Source organism: Rhinolophus sinicus, linkage group LG04 (assembly GCF_036562045.2).
Source record: "Rhinolophus sinicus isolate RSC01 linkage group LG04, ASM3656204v1, whole genome shotgun sequence".
Classification (NCBI taxonomy): domain Eukaryota; kingdom Metazoa; phylum Chordata; class Mammalia; order Chiroptera; family Rhinolophidae; genus Rhinolophus; species Rhinolophus sinicus.
The window spans coordinates 174,248,974-174,276,472 of record NC_133754.1 but is presented as its reverse complement, the minus strand read 5'-3'; the positions used below and the strand labels follow the sequence as shown (position 1 = coordinate 174,276,472).

Below are 27,499 nucleotides of genomic sequence, written 5' to 3'. Positions count from 1 at the left end.
CTACAACATGGAGATAAGAAGAAGATATGGGAATGTCTGGGACACCAAGCCTAAGAGTTCATGTTGACAGTGGTGACATATATACAAGGCCACGGTGTTGAGGGCCAGCAGTCCCATTACCACGGCTCAGGCCAGCGGCGACATCCAGCTGCCCAGTGAACAAAGGTGGATGAAGATCTCTATGACAAAGGACTCATATGAGTATTTCCAGTTGAACTCAATGCCCCAGGCTCCACCCCAAAGGGAAGTGCAACAGGACATAGTCAGTCTGGCCCATGGCCCGGACCAGGGCAGCAGCTGTGGTCTTGTTCTCTCCTTTGCTGGCATCCTGGCACATGACAAGGTTTGGGCCTATCAGGTTGGCCACATCCACGCTGGCCTTCATGAGCCCCCCAATGACGTCATAGATGTCGCCTTCCTAGGTGGGAAACAATGGCCAGGAACTACTGCTTGCACAGCTGCACGAAGAGGTCATGTCCCCAGCCTGGACACGCTTCCAGAAGGCGTTGTGTTCTGACGGGTGATGCACTGGTAGGTGATGAAGTAGGGGGCGCAGACCAGGGCTAAGCAGTTCCCAAAGTGAGACAAGGTCAGGCCTCCATTGTTGGAGCTCCAGTCGCTTCCTTACCGGCTTGGCGCCCTCCCTCCATCACAGCCCAGCCGCATGGACTCCTCCCAGAATCTTCTCATTGAAATCAGGCCGAGATGTGGCCGAGGCTCCTTAGATGTATCTCCTTGCATCTCACTCTTCTTTATCCAAAAACCTATGACCTAAAAAGGCAGCATCGTCCCCCACTGCCCCCGCATGCAGTGATGAGATAGAGACTGGGTAACCATGAAGAACAACTCTATTTAAAAGAAGGAGAAATGGAAGGAGAAATGGAGGTGTGACCGTTCTGGGTAGACGTCACATTTCCCCAAATGTAGGAACAGGTGATGTTCTTTGAATAGGGCCTGGATCTCCTCCATGGGAGTGGCTCCTGAATCTCTGACTCTCCTTATCTCTTCACTCTGCCCTCTGGGGTCTGGACTCTACCCTCTGAGGTGCTCTGACTATTTTGTTGTCGTTGTTGTTGTCACCATGCTGTCACTTTATTATTATTTATTTTTATTAGTTTCAGGTGTACAAAGCAATAAAGCAATGTAATAGTTAGACATTTACACCCCTCACAAAGTGATAACCCCCCCCCAATCTACTACCCCTCTGACATTGTATACAGGTGTTATAATACCATTGCCTATATTCCCCAAGCTGTACTCTACATCCTGTGACCATATATATGTATTAGGTTGGTGCAAAAACAATTACAGTTTTTGCAATTATTTTTGACCTTTTAAAACGCAATTGCTTTTGCACCAACCTAATATATATATATATATATATATATATATATATATATATATATATATATAATATATATATATATATATATATATATATATATATATATATATACATATATACATATATATACACACATTATATATGTACATAATATATGTATACATATATACACACATATATGTATGTATATATACACATATATACATATATATAATATATTTAATTATAGTTGACATTCAATATTATTCTGCTTCAGCTTCAGGTGTACAGCGCAGTGGTCAGGCTATGATGTGATCCCCCTGATAAGGCCAGTACCCATCTGACACCCACATAATCTTTACAGCATCATTGATTATATTCCCCAGACTGTACTTCATATCCCTGTGACTATATTGTGTTCTTACTATTTTATAAGAAACAGCCCTTGTTTACAACCAAGTAAATTTCTGAGCCTGTTTCATGCCTGTAGGAAGTTGGGGGCTTAGAGGACTCGTAGAAACATCAGCAGTCTCGTCCCTTTCAATGTAAGCTGCTGCCCCATTGTTGATACAACTCCCTTAAAAGTTTTATGGGCTTTCTCCATATCAGTGTAGACATGCAGAATCAAATGTCCAGCTCATTTGACAGAAGCAACCGCAGCAATTCTTTTGACATGCCGCTCTTTGCTTGGGCCATGTGTTGTGTGTTAAGCTGCTTTGGAAAAAATGCCTCTAAGATTCTGAGAAGCCATTTGTCTGACTGAGAGCGTCTACTGGGCACAACGTTAAATCTTCTGGATGTCTTAAAACCTCACTTTTGATATCATCAGGCAATTTCTTACTAGATGGATTATTTAAAATTTTAGCTAAGGTCAGATTTTGGCCAAAAGTGAATATTTTATTGACCATTTTTCATGTATCATGTTGGTGCAAAACGAGAATGGCTTAGCAAATCTGTATCCATTTTTAAGCATGTTGGCCTTTGTATCCATTTTTTTTCTATACGTTTGACTTTAAAAGAAAAAGACTTCCCAAACTAGTATTGCCCCCCTGAGATATATCCAACTGTAGTACTTTCTTGACCATATTTTATTTCTTAATTCTGTTCCACAATTACATGCATGAAATAGGATTATAATTTCCATTTTACAGTTAAGAAAAAGGAGGCTCCGAGAGGTTAATTTTCATTCCAAAATTACACTGCTATTAGCATAACTGGCATTTAAGCTTCAATTTATCTGTCTTGAAAGCTAGAAAATTGACCATTTCACTCAACTGTGTTCATCATAATACTCTCACCCCCTGGCCTTACATTTTAGAGTTTACCAAGCATGACCTCACTTAATCCAAGCCTGAGAGAGTGGAAAAGGAGGAATGTCCATCAAGGCCAATAGAGGGATAAACTAATACCTACCGCGTTTCACCGAAAATAAGACCTAGCTGGACCATCAGCTCAAATGCGTCTTTTGGAGCAAAAATTAATATAAGACCAGCAATTATATTATATTATACTATATTATACTATATTATACTATACTATACTATACTATACTATACTATACTATACTATACTATATTATATTATATTATAAAGATCCGGTCTCATATTATGTTAAATAAGACCAGATCTTATATTAATTTTTGCTCCAAAAGACGCATTAGAGCTGATGGTCCGGCTAGGTCTTATTTTTGGGGAAACACGGTAGAACTTCCTCTTCTCTCATCTTCATCAACAAAACAAACACACATAATTTCAAGACAACTTTCCTCCTTCTCTATGGCTAAGAAAAAGTGCTTTGCCTACTCATTTTTAACCTAGATTTCCTGATAAATAGCCAGTGTAAGTACTTTGAAATTCTTAATGCCTCTCCCCATTTTTCTTTCCTTTGGTTGAGTTCAGTTGATTTGTGCAATAAGAGAAGTGGGTCTGTGGTTGGGGAGAGATGTCAGACTGGACCTCGCTTGTGCAAACTGCGTGCTAGCCTGTGGACGTGGTCACTCAGTCTCTCACAGTGCAAGTGCGGCAGTCTGGCTGATGGCAGGACTTAGGAGAACCCCGACTGAGAAACCGATAGAAGTGATCTTCTACTACTGTTTTATAACTTTGCTCAACAGCATAAAAAAATTGAATTTGGGCCTCTCTGCCTTTGCTGATCGTTCAACATTTTGAGCCACCACCTAGTGGCACTGCATGCCAGCCAACAGTTCAGGCTGGCCAGCTTTTCCACGTCCCCTGTACAGCAGGGTTTCTTTGTCCAAGTGATTTATTTATTGCCTCTTTTATTGCATTTTGACCTTATTGCCTTATAATTGTGAATGGAAAGTGGGAAAATGCAAGTGCTGCTACTTGTAGCAAAAGTGGAGCCATAATCAGCTTAATGCAATCAAGGGAAAGATGGAAATCACACCAGCACGATGCTTCAGTCTGTGTGAGGGCTCTACGTGCAGGCTCCATCCCCTACTAGCTGGATAACGTGCTAGTTATCCAAACTGCTCTTCCGCCTTCTGTAAAGTGGGGAGTAGAATAAAATCCCTTTCTCACTTGCTGTATGATGATCATGAAAAATGTGACTCACAGACCCGATAAGGCGGTGGTGTTTCCAAGTGGAGTTTCCTGACCAGTGGCATTGGTGTCACCTGGGAACTTTTTAAAAATGCACATCTGATGAATCAGGAACTGTGGCAATGGGCCCAGCACCCCACTTGTCACCAAGCCATCCTGGTGATTCTGACGTACCAGATGCTGACGCTGCTATAAGCTATGATGGAGAAAAGCAGGCTCAGAACTTAAATGCTCTAGACTCAATTCCAGTTCTGTCGCGTATTAATTGTGTAATTTAATTAACACAGTTAAATTGAATTGTACAGCCAGTTGGTGCCCCAGTTTTCTCATCTGTAAAATTAAAACAGCATCATGTTTATTTGTAATGAAAATTAAATAAAAAGCATATACTTGCCATATAGCAAGACTTTAGTACATGGTACCTGGTGGTTTTTATCGGTTTGATGATTGTTTTATTATTTCTGGCTTTAAGTGCACTGAATCCAATTGACTTTATAATTACTGGTGAAGAAAAGTAAAAATTAAAGAGCATGTATAAATATTGAAAATGCATCATGGAAGATATTTTTTTTTCTAAAGTTAGAGGCAACTGTAAATTTTATTTATTTCCTAGCTATTTGGGAAAGGACCTTCCCCTAAAACATGGTAGTTCATAGTTTTATATCTGTAGTTTTGACCATAAAACCCTTTTTAAGAAATAATATTTAAAAATGTACGTCCTTTATAGTAAATCATCACTGGCCCAGAGCAGGAGTCTCTTCCCAGGGAATTCCTGGTCTGCCAAAAATGTAGGGGATAATGGACAGAAAAGAGAAAAATGAGCAGGACCAGCCACTCAGGACCCTAAAGGCTGGTCCCACTTAGTACGGGGTTGGCATTTGCTTTGGCCAGTGATCCACTGCAAGAAAAATCACTGGGACAGGGAGACCCATGTCCCATCCTGAGGTACAGCCTGAGCAGGTGTGACCAGCAGGCTCTTTGATGGTCTTTGCACCTGCCGCCAGGCAGGCATTAGCAAAGCAACCCAGCGCAGAGAAAACAGGAGAGAAAGCAACTGTGGGCCGACCCCTAAGGAGCCGCTCTTGTCTGTGCTGGGCCAGGACACCAAGCAGATGCAAACCTGCTCCTGGAGAGGGAGGGGAAAAGGCACAATGGATGGGGCTCCTTCATATTTCTGCCACAGTTACTATTTCAGACTCTGGACCAGCCTTGGGCCCCTATGGATTCTTCCATCCGAAAGTAAAGGGAACGCTGCCATTAAAAGCCTAAGATTTCAATGAACTGTATGCATGTCAAAAACCTACCCATTGTGGATGTGTGTTTCTGAAAAATGCCCTTAACCATGATGTTGACTCTTCTGCCAACCCCAATAACCACTCCACCCCCAATGCTGGTGCATATCTCGCCATGGGCCGTCGCCGTTGGCACAGCACTGCCATCTCCACGTGCCTAACCCCAGGCCTTATCTCTACGGGGCTGGGTTCTTAGATGACTGTGTTGTCCCCCTCTCCCATATTTGGCCAGATAACAGTCATCATTATGAATTTCCCCAAGCATACCTATACCCACAGACCAGAAGGGCACCTCTGATTTCCTAGCATTTCCTTATTAGCTAACCTTCCAGAAGGATGGTGGCCTTGTTTTTTCCTAGTCCCCATTCCTCTGCATTTTCTTTTCTTTCCCTTTACCCCATCTCCTCTAAGCCTGATTTGTGGAGAGAATAAGCATGATTTCAGTCGCAGTTGAACTTCCCTGTGTTACATCACTTCTCTGAGCCTCAGTTCCCTCAGCTATATAACCAGGAGAGTGGCATATACCTTATACAATCACCTGAAATATTAAACAAGCAAAGATATGCAATGTACTTAGCCCAGGGGCCTGGTCCATAGTAAGCACTCCACAAAGGAGCACGGATTTTATCATCGTCGTCTGCATCATCGCCAGGCACTTACGGCTTTTACTTCTGGATGTATCGACTTGTTTCAAGTTTATCTCCCTACCAGACTGCAAGCTCCCGGAGATCAGTACTCGATTTTGCTCACTACTGGTTCTCAGCTCAATGGCTGGTACACAGATGGGCTCAAAAAATATTTGTGAAATGAGTGTTGAAAAGCAGAAGCTGGGCAGGCTTTTACAGTCTGATGTGAATGTGTGCATACGTGAGTGTGTGCACATGACTGCATGTGTGTGAATGGATGAGTGTGTTTCTGCATGTGTTTCCTGCAGTCCTGAAGGTTCTAGTTCTCTCCTCTACTTGCACAGGTAACTCAGCCACTCAGCCACAGCCTCATCAGCTGGAATGGCGCTATGGCGACTCTCTCGAGCCACTCCATTTTAGTCCCTTCCCCAAGCCACCTGGCCTGTCTACCGTCATCCCCACAGACCCACAGGATCAGAGCCGGGGGCATTGAGTACATGAGCTTACTAACGAGCATGGAAAATGGTGGTTAATTGAGGAGAATAAATAACCAGCCTATCCATAGTTAATATTTTTTAAAAAAAGAACAGAGAATGAAGGCCATAGACAGGATATTTAGAATTCCAACACACAACACTTCAAAAAGTAGGCACTCAGAGCTGTTCATTTTGCCTCAGCCATCTCACTGACCTCTGACCAAACATGTGCCGAAAATGTGCTGTGTGCCAAGCACCATGGTTATAGAGAAAAAATACAATTCATTTTTGGTAAGGAAAGGAGTGGGGCCAGAATAAAAAAACTGGAATTACAGTACAATATGGTAAATGTGACCATGTGGGACACACAGAGCCTTGTAGGAGTTGCTGCTTTCAGCTGGGTGGAGTCAAGGCAGGTTTTCCAGAGGGAGCAGCAGCTGAGCCAGGTTTTTCAGGAGAGTTAGAGTTAACCAGATGAAGGAGAGGCATGTGCAAAAGCAGGGAGGGTGAGAACAGGATGCTGGCTGGGAAATCCAAGCAGTTCACCGAGAGTGGTGATTATTACAATAATCGTAGTAACAACAGCAATAGAAATACACTAGCTAACCCTTCTGTAGCACTCCCCATGTACCAGACCCTGCATTTTACATATTGTAACTTATGGAACAATTGGCATGTAGGGTGCTGGGGGTTGAAAGGAGTTGGGAGAGGCGAGTTTCAGAAGTAGATGGTTCCAGATCTCACTGGTTTCGCAAAACCAGTGTGAGTAGGCTGAGGGGGTTAGGGCTTGACAATGGGATGATGGATAGTTATAGAGGGGCATGATTTGCTCTTGATCAAGTACATCGGTTAGAATGGTCATTCTCATCGCATGGTGGAGGAGGGGGTAGGGATGAGCTTCAGACTGGAGGCTGGGAGAGCAGCGAACGGGCTGCTGGAGGTGTCCAGGGGAGAGATTTGTGCAATTGAATGAGGAAGCAGTGTTGGAAAGAGTCCATACAGATTAATTTGCAGAGAGCCACGCAGCTAGATTCGGAGTCTGTTATTATGTTATTAGCTACTGAGGTATACTTAATATACAAAACATTTCCCATAATTAATGCATTCATTTTGACGAGTTTGGACAGATGCGTACTCTCTCTAAGTCTACAGTCTTTACTGCCTTCTGGACTTCAGAGTGTCTCTCAGGTATCAGCAGGCATGTGGTACCACTGACCCCACCCCGTGGCCTTCACCACTCACCAGCAGGCTTACCTGATGTGCCAATTTATGACTCTGAGCCTCAGTTTCCTCATATGTTAAATGATGGTAATGAGACCTGCTTGGCTTACACGCAGAACAGGTCAACTTACTTTTGTGCTATAAAAATATGTATTAAACTGTGATGTTTCTTGTGGGCTGTGGGATGTAGATAAGGAAGAGGAGAGTGAGGATGAGGACAAAGATGAGAATGATGATAACCACACCTTTCCAGAAACCATTTCCTTTGGTTTTACAGACCAAGTTCCACCCACTTAACCCCTTGCAGTATCTCACCTGACCCCCTTTCCCTTCCAGAATTAATCTCTCTCTCTCTTGTCCCATTAAAACTGCTTATAACACAGCCTTTACATCAAGCAGATTGCAGTCCTTAAGTAATAGTTAATTTTGGGTAGACGACTATCGATGTCTGGTTCAAGACTTGAACTCCCGCAATGTCCGGAGACATATTAAATGTCTGGACAATTTTAAATATATAGAGCCTTATGTTTAGACTTGAAGACCAGCGCATTTTTATGGCTGCATTATTTAAGAATTCAGAATAGAAGTTGCTGGCTATGGGAAATGATTGCTTGCAATATGTAATTTGCCTTCCAAAGAAGCTCATTCGGGCTTTGACATTTGACAGAGAAAGGTCTGGGAAGATGAGCTGTTCAGAAAGGGTGTCTCTGCATCTGACTCCTGAACTTGGGTAGGTTGATTTTTTATAATCACCAAATCATCAAAGGTTAAACTCATTTAAATTCTCCCTTTACTAACAAAGAAAGAAAACAAAATGCCACAAGCTGTCTTAACCTGCTGTCCTCGACTGCATGCGCTAGCTGGGGACTCTTAGAAAATCTTTAATGTCTGCAGAATGTGATGTGAAGTCAGCAAAGTTAATCTACCATACCACTGTGCACGCTTTCTGCATCCTTTCCTCTCTGTGAACATCCAACATTCTCCTCCACTCTGTTGAAATCTGCTCCGTATCAGTACCCCTTCCATCAGTCATTCAACACCTCCATTCTTTGCTTTCCAATATCCTGGGGTTGTTTGGTGCCATACGCAGAGCAGGACACGGGGTACATGCCGTCCATGCTTCTATCCCTATCTCTCTCCTATGAGGCTGCAATCATCTTCTGACTAGTGCCCCTACCCCGTTTTGCTCTGGTCTTTCCTCGCGGCACACTGGAGCACTTTGATAAAGCACTAATGTGACTGTTTCCCTCCTGTGACTGCGGAAATTGTCATCATTCAGCACAGACTGGGAAATAGAGCCTTAGTTTATTAATTCATTTTGCAAATAATTATTTAGTACCAGGTATGCTGTTCCAAGGTATTGGGAGATAACGGCAGTGATTAAAATAGGCAACAACTTTGGCTCTCACAATAGATCATTAAAGAAGTAAATAAAGAGCACAAAAATAAATATATAGTAGTGAACTCTCCATGTAGGAAACAAATACTACTAGAAGAGAGACTGAAATAGGACATCCAACTTAGGTTGCAATGATGAGGCCGCAGGAGGTCTCTGGAGTCTGAGGGAGTGACAGTTTAGGTAACGCCTAGAACACGGTGAGTCGGAGGTGAGAAACCTCAGGACTTTCTGAAGGACAGTATGGCTACAGCCCGCTGCTCAAAGGGAGTAGTGAATGGGGACAGGTAGGAGGGGCTTGACTGTGTGAGACCTTATGAGGTGGTGGACCTCAGCCCTGATGGTCACTGCTGGGGAGCTTTAAGAAACTATGGATGCCTTGTCCTTACCCCAAATCAATTCATTCTGAATATCATGGGGAGGGGCCTGAGTCTGCATCAGTTTGTAAAGCTCTCCAGGTGATTCAACTGTGCAGCTAGGATTTACCAATTAGCCCAACCTCCATCCACAATTTCACCTCTGCCTTGCCCATCAATTCTCTAACACTATTCCGTAACATCCTCTCTTCCTGTTATACATTAACCACTTCCCTACTTCTTCATTTCCATTTATTGGGTTTCGCCAGCTTAAAAAATTCAATTCCAAAAAAATAAATAAAAAAAAATTCAATTCCCCCTTCCCCCATGTGTGGGATTTTTTTGGGGCTGCAAGTAAGTAAAACCTGAAGAATGGCTGAAATAAATGGAGGCCAATACATTTCACATATTAAAGTGACAAGGTATCTGCTGACATTGGTTCAGAGGCTCAGTAATACCAGGCTGGCAAGTCAGCCTTCAGTGCAGGAAACAGGGAAGAATGTTGAGCCTCAGGTCCCGCTCATCAGGAAAACGAGAGTTATTTTCCTAGAAGCCCAACTCTGGTGGCTTCCTCTTGTGTCTCATTGGCCATATCTGTAGGAGAAGCTGATCTTAGCTGCAACAGAAGCTGAGAGAGCAAAGGCTTGGTTTGCAACGACTGGCCTAGACTGACCATGTTCCATCACCTTGGGCTTGGTGTTGGGTTCTGTTAGAAGGAATAGGGGAAGGAGCTATTGTTTAGACAACAAACACCTCTACCACACATGTCTTAATCTGCTCAATGAACACCTGCCACTCCTCAATCAACGAGGTGAGGGCATGGGGATGTAGGAAGAACGTAAAAGGCACAGGCTTACATCTTTGTGAAATACCAAACAGTAGTCATCTGACTAGATTCCTGAGTGTATGGTGTTCTATAAAATTAAAGGACTTCAGAGAAGTAGGGGACTGGAGGGGGCGGGGCAAAGACCTCTTGGATGACCCTAGAGGGCATGGTACCTAATAGGTTTTCTTAGGTACGCAGAAGGTAAAAAAGGATTTCAGACAGCAAAGAACATAACTCCAGTCCCACTGTCAATATCCGCATGAGTTTGGGAAGAAGATGAAACTCCAGAAAGAGAGGATCCAAAGCTCTGCCCTAAATAGTTTCAGCCTCCTCTGTGATTGGCGCACATGTATATCCCGGAAGGGGCCGCTTCCTCCAAATGATTCTTTTTGGACCACATGCTCGTATTAGGACTCTATCCTCAGATGTCCCTGGTACTTTAGAAAAACAAAAGCCTATTTTAATCAAGTTCCTCTCTGCTGTGAGTGGTGGAATAGAAAATAGGCTCTCACCCCAGGAAAATGTACCTGCCTTGCTGCTCAGAAACGTGGGTGGTGAAATTAATCAAAGCACATCTACTTTCAGCTCCTGACCCTAGACTGGTACTTGGATGGGAAGCCCTTCCATCTTTGGATAAGTCTGACTATAATAATAACTACCATTACACACATTGTTTCATGAAATCCTTATAACCTAACGAGGTACATTTCATTATCACCCTCAGTTTTCAGATAAGGAAGTGGAGGCAAAGGGAGGTCAGGCAGGTCAAACTGAAGTGGCCGGGATTAGCATGAGCCAGTCTGGCTAAGAGGCTATGTCTTTAATTACTATGCAATTTCCTTCCAGAAACCCGTTTTAATATTTTGCCTCCCAATTAGGAATTGCTTCCTCGTGCCCACTTGGATTCTGTCTTTTGGTGCTCACTCTAAACCCCAAACTATTACAAGCCAACCATCCCATCCACTGTGTAACCAGAGGCCACCAAAGTGAGCTGCAGACAACCTACAAGCAGCTAAGAACCAGCTGTCACCTCTCATTTCTAGCCTTTCTTCTCACTTTTCTCTCTATTCCCTTGTTTATCTCCTCTCCTGGCTTTGCCTCTGGCCCCATGCTTGCCCCTTAATTGGACTGATTTTGACTTTCACAGTTTTAATCTACTGTGCTTTTAAAGGATAACGATTGACTTTCCCACCCTGCCCTCAAAGGAGATCCCCTGGGTGCTTTGGCAAATGTTATGGGACCATTTCAAGCCCCCAGGACCCAGATTTCAGTGTCAACTCTGTCTGCTCCAGCCCCTCAAAAAGCAGTGCTATCTGCCTTCCAGTTTTGCTTTTGTTATTGTCTGTGTGTGTTTATTGGGTTTTTGCTTTGTACCAAACGCTGTGCTAAGCGCTCGATCTGTTTTGTTTCCCATAATCCACCCCTTTCTAAACCTTATGGGGTAGGAATTATTAACTCCAGTGTGCAGACAAAGGAGTGGAGCCTCAGCAAGATTCAGTCACTTGCACTGGGTCACACAGCTGTCAGTGGTCAGATGAAATCCAAACCTTTGTCTGGCTTCTAGGTCCTCATGGAACAAGCCTAAATCTTCCAGTGTGTGTTACTTCTTTAAATATTAGCTGGAAGTTTTTATGTTTCCCAGAGTCTTCTCTAATTTCAACAACCACAGCTCCAGCCACCATTCTTCCTTTGCCATGATTTCACCTTCATCGTCTCATCATTCTCAGTGTGTTCAGTGTTGATCTGCTTTTAGAGTTTAGTGTAGACCTGTATTCACTTCTCCAGATGTGGTCTGATTAGCACAACATGTATAGTTGGCCTGTCACCTCCTTCATCTTTTATGGTCTATTTCTGGCAATGAAGTCATACATTATTTTGACAGCCTCTAAGACCCCAATCAACAGAAATGACTCCAGAAGGAAAGTGCCTCTGAATGTCTCTACTTCTAACTGTGAAAATGGACCAAGTGAACGGAAGTTGAGATACTAGGAGAAACAGTGCCTAGCGAGGAAGCCTGTTAGAAGGCTCTTGTGATGGGAAGTTGTTCACTGTGGATACGTTAGCTCATAGGTAAGATATGACCCCACACTCAGATGCCAGTGACCCAGCGTGACCCTGGAAATTCCCCAGGTGGAAAGACCATCTAGGGGCCATCCTTTGTATTTACCTTTGTGTTCCGCTAAGCAGGTAGTGTTTTTGATGCTGGGCCCCCCTTGGTCCTTGCCATCCTGTGACATAATAGTATCAAATTAAAGGCCCATTTACCAGCTTTATTGCTGATTATTTATAATACTCTGGTTCGTATGTGCTTCTTTATAGAGTGCTTAAGCTGCCATCTCTGGATAGAGCTTGCCATAAATGCCTTCACATGCACGGCACATCATATCCCATAGCCACAGCAAAGAGGGAAAAGATTATTCTCAATTATTTCATATAGTCTCTTTTATTGTTTTATTGTAATAAACTGTCATACCTTGTATCCCTTTAAAATCAATAGTTTACATTAAAAATAATGAAACGCAGCTATTAATCTTGTTTAGCATTTCTGCTGTTTCTTTCTGATAGTGAATCCGTAATATAGAGAAGGTAATAATTATTCACTTCCAGTCAATAGAAACATTTTGAAATGCTCTTATGTGTCCCACTGCTGTCGCATCAATGGGGGATGATGACAGTGGGGCCATAGATTTAAAGGCTCCTACTCGGCATAGATTTCTTCCTGCCCTCCCTGCGCCTGTCAAAACATTCCCAGACTCTTAGAGCATCCCTTTAATTTCTTGAGACATTGAAATGATAGAGTGGTGAAATGCCTTGGCTTTCGAATCAGACAACCTGGGACTAATTCCCAATTCCAACCCTCATCAATACCATTTGAATGATGTTGGGCATGTTATTTAACTACTCACTGCCTCAGTCTCCACTTCTGAAAAGGGTATCATAATGTCTACCTCGCAGGATCATTGTCAAGATTGTGTGCAGTACTTCACAGGCCATGCTTCTCACAGTGTGTGAATTCCGGTGAGCACACTAGAAATGGCAGCTACTATTATGATGCCCTCTACACTTGGGGTTCACGAAGGGCCTGAGAGAAAGCTTTGTTTCCAAACAGCGAGTGGCAAAAGCAGGTGGAATGGCTCGGGCCATTGCTATCATTTTGTTCCTTCATTTCCACCTGGCATAAGATGATCCAGCTGTGCTCTGCGCTGGGACTCGACATCTGGACTTGACATCCTGACAGGGGAAGTTGAGCCGTCAGTTTGGCTGTGATACAAGAGGCCTTGTAACTGCCAACCATTTGCCTCCCGGAAAAGTCTCTGGAGACAGTACTGGAGGGAATATGTGGTGTGTCAGTAAATCCTCTTTGATCAACACTCAAGGCAAATGCAAGAAGGGTGGAGATGGTGAATGCTTAAGCCATAGTGATGGCATGGCTTTTCCTAGCTTGTTTAGTTCAAGCTGTTTATTGAATGGCTAACATGTGTCAGGAGAAAGCCTAGGTGCTGAAAGGTAAAGGGATTCAAAGATTAATAAAGCATCATATTTGCTGTTTAAATATCTCAAAATATGGGCAAAGAGACATATGTCGCCAAAATAACTTGAGTCCAAAGTACATAAAGAAAGATTGATTCTCTCTGGTAGGGAGAGGTTATTTCAACTAAAGTGTAGATGAATAGACCTTCACCAGAGAAAATGGAGGAAAAACAATATTCCAGGAAGAGGGTACAACAGGAGCAAATGCCAAAAGGTGAGCGAACGCGTATCTCAGTATAACGCTAGTAGCATCAAATCCTGCCTACAGGTCATCTCGGGGCTCCAGTCTCTCCGCCTGAGAGTCTAGTCTACTCACTGTATTTTCCTATCCACCCTCGCCTCCTCAAACTACATTACAAAATATGTGAACCTTGCCTGACCTCATGCCCTGTGTTTCATGGCTCTGTAAGCTTGCATTCGCTGTCTCTTGGACTCGACCTTTATTTTTCCACCTGAAAAACTATTCTCTTAGAAGATTCAGTTCAAATATCACCTCCTCTGTGCAGCCTCCCAGACACTCCCAGATGATATCACACTACGTTGCAACTCTTTGTCTGCATATCTGATGTTATGTTTGTTGAATGAATGCATAGTAAATGAATGAATGAATTGAATCATGTATAATATATTTTAAAAATGACAAATCTGGAGTGATTGGTACATAGCCTATTTGGGGATGTAGTGAACTGGCTTACCTATGACAAGCTAAGGAATTTAAATTTTATTTTGTATAAGATCATATAAGTAACCAGAATCATCTCCTAAGATGATTAATCTGAGTGGTGTGTGGAAACTTTTGTCAGGGGAGAAACTAGAGGTAGAGAGACTACTTTAGGTGATGAGATACCAAAATGAAATCGATATAGCTGAAATGAAGAAAAGAAACTGGAGAATATTTTAGAGAACGAACACAGAACTTGGCAATGGATTAATTAGACGAGGGAAGAAGAGTGAAGAGGCACAGATGAATGGCAGACCATCCCACTTATCATAGCAGACACTGTTTAGAAGGGATGTTCCTGCACCTTCTCTCCCAGCCCCACCTTGCTTTTAAAAGAAGAGGTACTAGTCCATTTCGGTCAGATTCCAGGACAGGGATGGGACAGAGATGGGGTAGGGTCACTGAGGTATGCACAAAATCGCCATGCTCTTTTCTGTGATATCGTTTTCCTTTCATCAACAAGTCAGCTGATCAAGCTTGAAACTTATTTATTTTTTCTCCAGTCAAGGGCTCTAGGACCTTGGCACTTAAATCACGGTCCATGAGATACCAGCAGCCGCCCCAGGGAACTTGCAGAAATGCAGATTCTCACAGCTCACTTCCGTGCTACCGACTCAGAGTCTGCATTTTAAGAGGATCCCAGGTGACCCCGTGCACATTAAAGTTTAAGAAGTACCACTGCCCTAGGAAATCATTACTTCGGTGTCAGACAACTAGCTACAAGCGTGCTTGGCAACCTGGGCTGTATATTAGAATCACGGGAAGAACTTTAAACATCCTGATTCTCCAGTCTGCATCCCAGACCATTTATATCAACACCTTTTAGGGCTAGGACCCAGATAGCTGTGTTTTAAAATCTCCCGAGGTGACTCCGATATGCAGCCAAACTTAAAAGGCACTGGGCTCAAGGTAGGACTTAGATTTTGGGAGAAATAATGTCCTTTTTTCCTGCCCGCCCCCCATGTAGCCTTTGGTTCCTGTCCAGCCACACAAATAGATGAAATTCAGGTTTCTGGCAAAAATAAAGTGGAGGTTTGAGTTCTTATTTGCTGTCACTGTGTATGTGTTTATTGCCATTTGGAATTCTTGTGGGGAAAAGGCAGGACGCAGATGCTCTATGCGTCTCCTAGCCAAGCCCCAATTGTTCACGCTCCAACACTTAACCATTATTAAGATGAAGTTTGTAACTCCATGCTAGCAAGGATAGAAATGCCATCGACTCAAAAAGAGGACACAGATTAGCTTAGATTAAGGAGAAAACTTTAAATGAAACACGCTCTGTCTTCGCTTTTCGAACACACACACACACCAAACATTCTCCGCTGATTATTCCACACACACTGTAGCATCCACCTGTTGAACTCAGTGGTGGAGTTTTCCACCTCCCCACTGCCTCAATATTATAGATGAAAATATCTGACCAAAGGTTTGATTTAGTCTGTGTTTCATACGATGAAGCAGTAATGAAAAAAAGAACATTAATTTTTTTCTGTGATGATATCAAGAATGGGGGAATAAAATATCACTCTGTGATGTTGGTTTTATTGTAACAATACAGGGCAAGCATTTATCTGAGTCAGGGGCTGCAGCTGCTGGTTATAAACCAGTGTAATAATGAAGCCCAGATTGAATTATCTTCAGCCATGATTAAAGATCAAAGAAGATTTTTTTTTTTAATAAACCCAATCCTGTTTTTCTTTGTCAGAAATGGTTTAGGTGAAGCCAGCTGGCTAAATGGAGACAGAAAACTGAAGACTTTTTCAACAAAGCAGCCAAGCAGGGAGAAATATAGGAATGGCCAAGGGTACTTGTGGGTGGTGGTGGTGAGGTGCAGGTGCACACAGATAAAAGAAGAGCAGAGTCTGTGCTAAACAGAGCCTTTGGAAGGGCAATCAGGGGACTTGATTTGGCCTCTTGCTGCTGGAAATAGTGTTTTCAGGAATAATCATGATAATGTTAGCGATCACTTTCTGAATATCTACTATGTGCCAGGAACTGGATTAGATGCTCGGAAACATGTATTTGGCTTATTTAATTACCCGACTTAATAATAATCTTGCACAGCAGGTATCACCTCATTTTTTAAAGAAGGGGTCTAAGGCATAGAGATGTTTAGTAATTTATTTATGAAATTTATGGAGCTAGAATTTAAATCTATCTTACTCTTAAAACCTGCAGTTCTTTTCACACAACGTTATTCCTTCCAATTAACGTAATTATCTTTACCACTGGAGTTGTGAGGGAACATGTGCTCTTTCACTTCCTCTTGTGAATATGATACTCTCTCCAGAAACAAAAATACATTTCCTCCCACATACAAAATCTGATGAAATTTCAGGGAGTTTCCTGACCCCACATTAAGAAACCCTTTCCCAAAGACTTAGAGAAATAATGAGTAGAGGTGAGAAGGAAAGAGGACAAACAAACAAAAACAAGTGGTGATTTACAAGAAATGTCTTGGACTTACTCTGTTTGAAGCAACTGTATTTATGGAATTTGGCTCTCTTAAAAGTGTTTTTCAAATTAAAATATAATATACATACATTTGCATAATTGCAAGTTAATGGTTGAAAACTGCTATCAGCCAAACCTTTCTGGAAAACACACACACACACACACACACACACACACACACCCCTGCCACTTAGACTTCTGTAATGTCATGGTCACTGCCCATTAAAGCCCACACTATGCTGTGGCTGTGGAGTGGCCTGAGCCACACTGGCATCAACACAGGTCATTCCCTGCCCATCATGCTGTCACCACACTCTCCAGTGTCGTAGAGCATGCTTTAGTTCAGTTGGAGTGGTTTTGTATTTAATGGAGGCTCACTGAAAATACCTTTTAAAATGTGATGGTGTCCACATCCTGTATTTCTCTGACTAACTTAAAACAACACAGTGTTTCATGCACTTACATTCAGCCTAGAAGGTCCCTTCCCATTATCAGCACCTGGGCATCCACTGTCCCTGATTTCTCACACATTCCTTAACATGCGTGTGGCCATTCGTGACTTCTCGCCAACCATCCTGTTCTGCTCTACTGTGGGGACAGAGTCCCAGAGAGCAGTTTCCAGGCTCTTGGCCTCACGTGGAAAGGTGCTGGCTCGGGTAGTAGATGGCCATCAGCTGTAACCAGTTAGCCACTGGCCACTGATATAACGTGTCTGAGCTAGCGAGTGCGGATTGCAGCTAGCAAGTGGGGTTAACAAGCGTGGATGGTGGATTGCGGATCGTGTGGATCCTACTTCCTGTGTCTCACCCGGCTGCCAGAGAGAATGGGGTGTAGGAAGACCCCTCGTTGGGGTACTGGCGAATGTTTACTTTTGTGTCTTGACCAGCCGCCAGCGAGACTATAGTAGTATGACTCCCCTATCTATGGCTCCATGGGTGTTCCTTTTTGGCCTCACCATGTCCTGCGTTCTTGTGCAGGGAGCAGGACCAGAGACCCTGCATGACATCTACTCATTCTATTTAATTATCTTTTCTTAAAAAAATGTCTTTCATTTCCATCCTAATCTGATGTCACCGGCATTAATTTGATCAATTTGTACTTGAGAAAAATTGCACTTGACCTAAACCCCACAGCCCTTATGAAGAACATGGGAGGGGTTGGTGTTTTTAGTCACAGTTGAGGATTAAAGCTGTGATAGTCCTAAACACAGGAAAGAGGGAAGTGTGGCTTGGAATTTGGGAATGGCACCTTGCACTGTTTGGAAGTGTCTTGATTACTGATGCTGTCTGATTTGTTGTTTATATTATCAAAATACATTTTTGCATTCAGCTGTCATATTAATTGAATTCCTAGTAGGTACTTTGTTCTATGGAGCATGTGTATATCAGAAACCTTGGCTGTGTTCAAGTGGAATTTAGGAGAGTGTGAGATAAAAAGACAGAGCACCTGAGTTCCATCACCAGCCACAAGAGCAGAAAAGGCTTCCACTTACTAAACATTTACTAGGGGTCTGGTAATACGCCATGTGAAATGCTTTATCGCCCCTATTTCATTTATTGCCAATATCACACTCTCTCACATATTCCAAGGTATTTAATATCCTATTAATAGGGAAAGTATGGAATTGCTACATTTGAAAGAGACAATCAATTAGATCATAGCATCTAAGAGCTAAAAGGGCTTTCAAAGATCATTCACTTCCATTCCCTTTCGTCACAAAAACAGACTAAGAAGTGACTTTCCCAGAGGCATACACCAAGTTAGCCACCAACTTGGAGCTGAAAAATCCAGACCTCCTGACTTTTAATTGTGCATTGGTTTATTCACAAATGTATTGAACACCTACTGGGGAGGCATCGAAAATAAGCATCCATATCGTGATGGGCAAGATAAGCACATGGTATTTACATTAGAGAGGGGGGACCAGATATTCCACCACCACATAGTCACCATTATGACAAAGCTACACCATGAGAAGTAGCCCCCCCAAAACTCTTAGGGCATAGGGAGGCACGTGTTCCCAAAGTCCTTTGCACAGTACACTAGTCGTAGGTGAAACCTGAACAAAGGGCTCTGTGGCCCAATATGTTGAGAGATGCATCGCACTAATCCCCACTCCAGGAAACTCCTGGTGCTTAGGCTCTGAGGAGACCTTCGTTAAAAAACCTGCTCATCTTTGTTTAACATGGAATCTGCCCTGTTATTCGACACAGCACATTTTTCCAGGTGACATCTATAGACATGCAGAACTCTGTGTGCTACAGAGAAGTAGTGTCTTCCTGCCCTGTCCTAGGGCAGAAGGACCAATGGAAATGTCAAGGGACAGACATAAAGCTGTAATTCTTAAGTCCTTCACTTTTTTAGGGCAATTAGGCGTAATACTTCCTTCCACGATAACCCGCCTCTCATCCACTTACAAAAATGCACACATGCTTTATTCCAAACTTCTTGCGCCTCTAACTTTGCAAACTGCTGTCATTGGCTCTGTCCATTTCATTGCCAGTTGGAGGTGGAGACCACGGTTGCTGGTGTTTAGCTGCCAGCTGGTGCCCATGTCATCACAATAATAGATCTTATCCTGACTTGACTCTGTGCCACTATCCCAGAACACAGAATTACACTCTTATAAGGGGGAGAGACTTCAAGTTCACTTAGCATAACAGGCTCTGACCATTTTACAGAAACATAAACTGAGGCCCAGAGTTGTTAAATGGCTTCCCCCTGTTGAACTGCTCTCTCTTACCCTCACCTCTTGGACTGTCTAATGTGAAGTCATCCTTCCAATGTCAGTTGACATGTCTTTTCCCTGAAGTATGTGCTGCCTGCCCCCCTTTATGTGTTCTCATAGCATTCATATTTTCTCAAATGCAATATTTAACCTGTAATAATACTGTCTGCATATAGCTTCTGTCCCCCACTGGAAACTCCACGGGAGCAGGGCCCACTGTCGGTATGGTTCTCTTTCTTCCTACAGAGCCTAACACAGTGCACGGTGTCAGATCTGACCACTAACATTAACAGAAAGAGTCAAAATTGTATGTGTACCACTTCCTCTTTAGCCTTTATACATTGATAGATACTTAGATGGCTTCCATATCTTGACTATTGTAAATAGTGCTGCAGTGGACATACAAACGCATATGTCTTATTGAATTAGTGTTTTGGGTTTCTTTGCATAAATACCCAGAAGTGCAATTACTGGGTCTTTCTTGTTTATTTTGCCTGGTAAAGTATTGCTACTCCAGTTATTTTTTTTTTCCTTTTTCATGAAATATCTTTCTCCATTTCTTTATTTTCAGTCTGTGTGTGTCTTTAGATCTGAAGTGGGTCTCTTGTAGGCAGCATATGCAAATGTGTGTTGTTTTAAGTCACTAAATTTGGGGATCATTTGTTATGCAGCAATAGATAATTGATACAGTCGCTTCCAGTGTATTTCTACTGTTGCTTCTGCTACTTCTGCTGCTTCTGCTGCTATTGTTAACAATAGAGAAAAGAATAAAAACCTACCCCCTCCCCAGGGTTGCAGAACGTAATTGAAGAGTTAGCCATCCATATTCTCAACATTTTTTATCAGCTCTTCTGTTTGTCTTAAATTCATTTAAAATTTCAACACTTGCATTGTACTCATTACTATATACATGATTCTTTTCAAAAATAGGCAAATACATGCCAGTTAAATTTCTTAATTTCCCCTACCTCAAATATTCAAGTCAGATGGTTGATTTTTGACCCTAAGTCTTACTCGTTTTTTGGCATCCTTTACCCCTGTCACGTTACCTATTATCCACATGAAGCAGATGCATCTTGGGAATGGTGCTGCCTACTCTTGAACACTGGCTTTGGTTGTATGACCAGAGACTGAGCCTATTGCTTTCATGCATGAAATGGGGATAATTCCCCTATCCTTGGACGGTTTCCGTTTGAGGATATTGTGAAAGAATATTTATTAAGCACCTGAGCAGTAAGTGTCAACAAATGTATCTTTCATTTTAAATTTCTCTTATGCATGAATGACAGTACCATGGAGCATCATGGGTCTTAATCTGCCACAGGAAATTATGCTGAGAAATAACAAAACTATATCAAAAGTGGAAAAGGAAAATAAATGGCTCCAAAGTCACAACAAACTCTTTGGTTTAGGTTACCCTGGGACTTCATTTATGCAGGAATCCACATATATGCCTGTGTATTCTTTTTCCTCTAGGGGAAATATAACGGACTCATTCCTCCTTTGAGGGTCTGCAGTGGCTACATAACGGGATGTTTGGGCAAAAACCTGCCCAACATCTTTTGGGATTCCATGGCTTCAGATTAAAGGGCAGTAAAGGGAGGTAGAGTGAGAACTGGGCATTGGCTGCAGTAAGGGCACTGGCCAGTCAATACGAAGCACTCACGGGCCTCAGTAAACTCAGGCATGGTCTGGCAGGACTTAGGGTTCCAGCCCAGCAGGCAGGAGAAGTCCAGGCTCCCAAATACAGGTCATCCTTCTATGTATGATATGGCCACAATGAGCGGGCTTGCTTTCTGGAAAAAGAATGTCAGGAGCGAGGCAGTGTGGTGTAGCATGGTGCTTCGCTACCTTCAACACCCAGGTGAATCACATGGAGATTCTGATTCAGTAGGTCTCGCGTGGGCCCGAGACACATCCACCACTGAAAGGTGTCCCGTCTTCCAGGTGGTGCTGACTTGCTGGTCCATGGATCACCTTCCAAACAGCAAGTGTGCAATGGAAAGAGCGTGGGCTGTGGAGTCAGGCAGACGTGGGTCTCAGATCCAGCTGAGCCGTTTCTTAATTGAGTGACTTCAAACAAGTTACTGAATTACTCTGAACCTATTTTCTCACCTGGAAAAATGGTTTTATTTATCTTGTAGAATTGTTGTAAGGATTACAGGGGAAAAGGTATGTTTGTAAATGCTTAGCAAAGTGTTCTAGCATGGTAAATTGTAAAGAGAGGACATTGTCTATCACATCTCTTTATGCTTCCATCTCTGTCAGTCCCTTTAGTAGCCAATGTAATCAGGTCTGCCCAGGACACTGAACTGGCCGTGTTCATGTTCAGGGTTACTTCCGGTTCCCATGTGTTTAGCACATCTGGGTACATTTTTTTATCTCCTTGGAGGCAGATAAGCCAAATCTCTGTGTTGCCCCTATTTCATGCGTGCCTATAGATGACTAGCCCGTGCTGTACCCTCCTCTGCACACTCAACCACCTCAAATTTAAGGAAAGGGATTAAATCAACCAGCTCAGACCCCTAAGGCTTGTGCGGCAAGTGGTTTTTTATCAGAGCTCATTGTTGGTGGTTATTGGGTATTGGTTCAGCTATTAATAGAGAAGAGCTTTGTCTCCCATATGGGTATTTCCCCTTATGTTCACCTCCATTGAGAGCCACCAGGGTGTGTGAGCGACAGACTAGGCTTTGAGCATTTATTCGTCTCCTGGTTTAATACATCTCAGTTTTTCAGAACTTACCCGGATCCCTTATTTGTAGCTGAAATCATTCTAGCATCACCAGGACTTCTGCTGTTATCATCACCATCATCCTCAGCAAGATTCAAACCCAATTGTATTCAATTCAATTTGAATCGAATTTAGAGTGTTCTGCAGTGTGCCGTATCGCATGGTTCTGTCCTCTGCATTTGTGTTATTGGGTGGACCACGTCCATTTGAATGGTCTGCGTGCATTGGATATACTGGTACTGTGCCTGAAAATAAGACCTAGATGGACCATCGGCTCTAATGCGTCTTTTGGAGCAAAAATTAATATAAGGCCCAGTATTATATTATATTATATTATATTATATTATATTATATATTATATTATATTATATCTGGTCTTATATTAATTTTTGCTCCAAAAGACGCATTAGAGCTGATGGTCCGGCTAGGTCTTATTTTCGGGGCAACATGGTAGTAAGCCCTGGAGATGAAGACATCTCAGGGCCTGAAGCAAACTTGGGTCTCAAATGGTGATTTCCATTAGTGACTCCAGCTTCAGGAAACAATGGGGGAAGCAAGGTTAGTGCACCTTCTTCCTGGTGGGGTCTTCCGTAGCTTGGAGCTGGCGTGAGGGAGGGAAGAGGATGCCAGCCTTCCATGCAGGCAGCACCCGTCCATCAGCTCCCACTACCAGTGGGTTCTTATCTAGTTTGGACATTATCTGAAATTAAAATCATACCTGACATATGAAGCCCTGGAAGAAATGCATTGTGTTTTTCCCACCTGAGATTATCTCTGTCTAGTTACTGTGCAATAAGAACTGACAGAAAGTGATCACTTGGCCCCTTTTTCTTCCTGGCAGGAAAGTGGTCTTCCTCTAGGCCAGGGCTTTGGAGAAAATGCTTCTGAGTGGCTCTTCTGGAAAGTGAAGCACTGACATTTTTTCTTTTTTTTTTTTTTTTGGAAAAGATCATGTCTGCATCTGGCCCGAGAGCGGATGTTCTCTCGTCCTAGCACTAAGTCTCACTCAGGAATAGCATGATGCCTCCCTCATAGAGGCCATATATGGCACCATGTTATTTATTTATATGCACAGTTGCTTATCCATCTTGAAAAACCTAGAATACAGACAGAATTACTAGTCCCATTTTACAGTTGAGGACACTGAATCTTGGATGGTGTGGGGACTTTTAAACATGGAAGAACTTTGGGTTCTAACTTATGTCCTTTGACTCTGTCCCAATGCCATTTTTTTCTAGGACCAAATAGTAAACATTTCAGACTTTGCAGGCTATAAGATCTCTGTAGCAACTACTCAACTCTGCGGTTACAATGAGAACAAAACACAGAGAATGCACAAATGAATGAAGGGAGCTTGGTTTCAATAATGTCCCACTGTTTATTTACAAAGCAGGCAGCCAGTCCATGGGCAATAGCTTTGTGACCTCTGTTCCACAGTGCTCTCTGGACTCCCACCCCTGATACTTGGCGGTAAGCCGGGTAAACTGGCAAATAAACATGAATGGCTTCTGAGCTTCCATTTTGTCCAATAAATACCATGTGACCCAGGCCTGGTTCCAGGTGCTAAATCTTACACTGTACATTTCTTGTGTCAGATGTGGCCACATCAGTCTTCAAGGATGCCATATCCTTTCATTGGGGCACATACATCCTGGTAGAACACAGCCCGCGTGCTCCTTACTTAGCTTCACGGTGTGACCCATTATTTAATTTTAGGGCTCTTTCTATAATATAAATGGAGACGTAGACATCCACTGAGTTAAACAGCAGATCCGATCTTCAATTACACTTTCAGAAAAAATACAGACATAATTTTTTCATCAGTTTTCCTATCGACCCTTCATAAAGGCAAAGATCAAAATATTAAGTCGTAACTCGGGGAAAACATTTCTGCCACAGGCTGAGATAATGTAACTCAGGTATTTCCTTTCCAGTGGAGGCTGCAGATGAATGGATAGTTAGCATGTCTATTAGACTTTCTCTATCACGCATCAGATATCGTAAATGAGCTTCTGAGAAGTGCTCGCTCTCATTCGATTCACAATCAAATCTTCTAACAAGAATTTAGAGTGCAGATAATCTCTATTGTGGATTAAAGTAAAGCCCTGAAGTAAAGGAGACTGGCCACCGTGTAATACAGAGAGGTAATGCTGCCATCCTTCTGGGAACACTTAAGAACAAATTGTTTACTGCCTCCCCAGAGACACAGCCGAACTACTTCAGTACAAGTGTGATCAGGACGCCATCCCCTTGTGGGACGTCTTGGCGTGGGGTCGGTAGACACCATCCTCAGGGGAAACCAGTGGGTGCTGGAATCAAGAAAGAATGAAGATCTGAGAGTTGAGTAGAAAGCCTGTCCAAGATGTAGAGGGAGAAGTCTTGAGAAATTGTCTCGAGTTCCTTTTATTGTTTATGCCCAATTTCAATGGTGTGGAACAATGGGAGGCCAGCCTCACCTAACGCCTCACTGTAAAGAAAGAAAATCGATTTGTTCGGTTAAAGTTATGAACATAGTTAAGGCTTTTAATTAGTAAAAACTCACTCGTACTCAAGAAACAATTCAAGTACAGCACAGCAGCAGTAAGTAAGTAAGGGTAACTTAGGCAACTTTTCCGTGTGACATAATCCTAAGAATCAGGAATCCAGTAATCCAGCCATTCATTCAGCTTCATGCATGTGTGCTTTTATTTGTTTACGCATGTAAGTGTTCATCTGTGTCTAGATTAATTTGCATAGCAGGCTTCCAAGATATATTTGAATGCATAAGTACACAAATTCATTTATTCACCCCTGCACAAAGTCATGTATTCATGCATCCATGTAACTTTGATTCACTCCTTCACTTAGGGGTTCTGAAAGAATTTATTAATCTCTTCAATAAATTATAATTTAAAACTCACCATACAAACAGCTACGTATGGAATGCAGATGATCCCCTATCTTCATGGAATACATAAGAGGGGAGGAAAAAAATGAGCGTTAAAAAGGCTAAATATTAGATCAATTTAGAAAATGTGTTACAAGTAGAGCATTATGGAAATTCACAACAGGGGAGATTTCCTTCCATTTGAGGCAGAGACCTGGAGGGTGGGAAGCCGATTGCTCAGGAGACGATGGCCTTTACGTTGAAGCATGATGAGTAGATGGAATTTGGACAGGCTCAGCCTGGCCAAGGGAGGCATGTGAGGATGTTCAATGAGTTGAGAAAACACAATGGTTATGGAGAAGAAGGTGCTGGGGATTAATGGGAGGGAGGCTCTGTAGGGCTGGGTACAGGGACTACAGAGACACAGGATCTGGACAGAAGCCTGACGGGCAAGTGCGAGCCAGGTCACAGAGGACCTTGAATGCCCAGCTATGGAACTGGACTTGATTCTGCAGGCAGCTGTGAGCTGATGAAGGGTTTTAGAGATAGATGATAACATCAGAAATGGACTTCAAGCGGTTTATTTACTTTGGTTGTCATGCATAGAGAGGCAGAGGAAACAGCAAACACATTATTAAGGGGCAAGATACTGAGGACCAGACCTGGAGCTTGAGAGAAGAGATGTGTAAGAGAGTCGGAAGATGTTTTGATAGGGTTTGAAAACTGGTCAAAGAAGGAGAGAGGGGAAGACTAGGTGTCTCTGGGGTTTCTGATCAGCTGTCCAAAAGATGGTTGTGCCTTTTGAACATGAGGAGGGAGCATGGGAAGTGGAGCTGGGCTGAGAAGGACGGTGAGGAGATGGAGCTCGGCTTGGATTTGCTGTGATTCTCATGACACTAGCCGACATCCTTGAAAGCAGAGATGAGGAACTTTGGGCTCTGCCTGAGCCCACACACCCGAGAGCCTCTTCCTACTCCCCACCTGCCCTGTCAGCCTCAGCCACCAACTCCGAGAAGCACAAACTCCAGGGAACAATCGAGAAAGGCCACCGGCTACTACAGGGAGAAGATGGGGCGAGGGAGGGGGCGGGGGAGGATGACCCACAAAGCTCCTCTGTTTCTAGCCTGTCTTCTCAATCCTGGCCTGAGCTAATGAACCTCAGAGAGCAAAGCTGTCTTTTATTTGTCATTTTGAGGTTTTCCAGTTGATTAAGATCTACGCCAGCAGGAGGGTATAAATTCACCAGCAATTCTTAGTTTGAGGATCACAAGGCATTTTCACCCCTCCTGACAAAATACTGAACTTAATGAAAAATGCTGTCCCATCTATTATGGATGAGAGAAATTGTTAAAAGCATTTTTTTTCTTTCTCCTTTTTCCATTTAGATTGTTATTTATTTTTCCTTTCCCTTATCATTTTCTGCTTTGTTTCACTCCCCCAGTAAATCAGGTTTCTTTTTAAAGAGCAAAAATCGAATTCCTAGTTATAGACAAATGATTGCCACTCTGAATAAGGCCAAGGGAAGGGGAAAACGAAAACAAAAAACTATTAGTGGATGACACTTGAGGTTTATTTTTCCACATCAAACCCTGGTCTTCCTTTTTCCATGGACCATTTTGTCACACACGCTCCCTACCAGCCCCTAACCTGCATCCTTCAAACCCCTAAGTCTTGCTGGAAAAAGAATGCAACGCTCATAACTTTAGTCTTCTGAGGAAATGTAATTATCTAAACCTGGCATGGATCCAGAATTCAGCTCCCCCATGAAAAAGATTTCTTATGAAAGATTAAGTGGTAACACATATGTCAACAGCGCTCCTAGCTCAGGAGTAATTCTGAGCAAACAAGAAAATGGCAACAGTTCCTGTTTCCAATCTGGAAATTCTCCCTGGGTGTCGTTCCACCCCAGGTGGCACTGAGCTCTTGAATTTGTTCAGGTGTTGTATATTTGGAGCCAATAGCCAGGTGAGGGGGACAACAGGTTTATCCATGGTGAGCGTTAAGGGAATAGGAGTCAGGGAAGCAGCTGGCTGCCAAGCAGCCCTTGAGGCCCTCTGTTTTAGGGGTACTGCACAGGTCAGGGGGCCTGCGTAGCCTGGGCCTCCTTCCTGGCTCCTGGAGCCCTCCACCTTGGCCGGCATGGCAACACTGCCCTCTGCTGGAGCAGTACTGTCATCGCGCCCCGCCCCAGATCAGACGGCCAAGGACAATGGCTGGGAATATGGTGGGGAGAAGAAAGGCTTGACGACTAAGCCACCTCGAGCGTCAGCTCTTGTGTGGCTAGAGTGTCCGGGGTCCCCGTCTCTGATGTCAGCCTTGACGCAGGGATGTAAAATGAGACAGACAGCTCTGCCATGCATTTGGTCTGTGACCCTGAGCATGCTTCACC

General features: G+C 43.1%; 1 pseudogene; it reads right to left on the bottom strand.

The window, feature by feature from the left end:
- Positions 1–27,251, bottom strand: LOC109447132 (BOS complex subunit TMEM147; annotated as a pseudogene).
- Between the last annotated feature and the right edge of the window lie 248 nt (positions 27,252–27,499).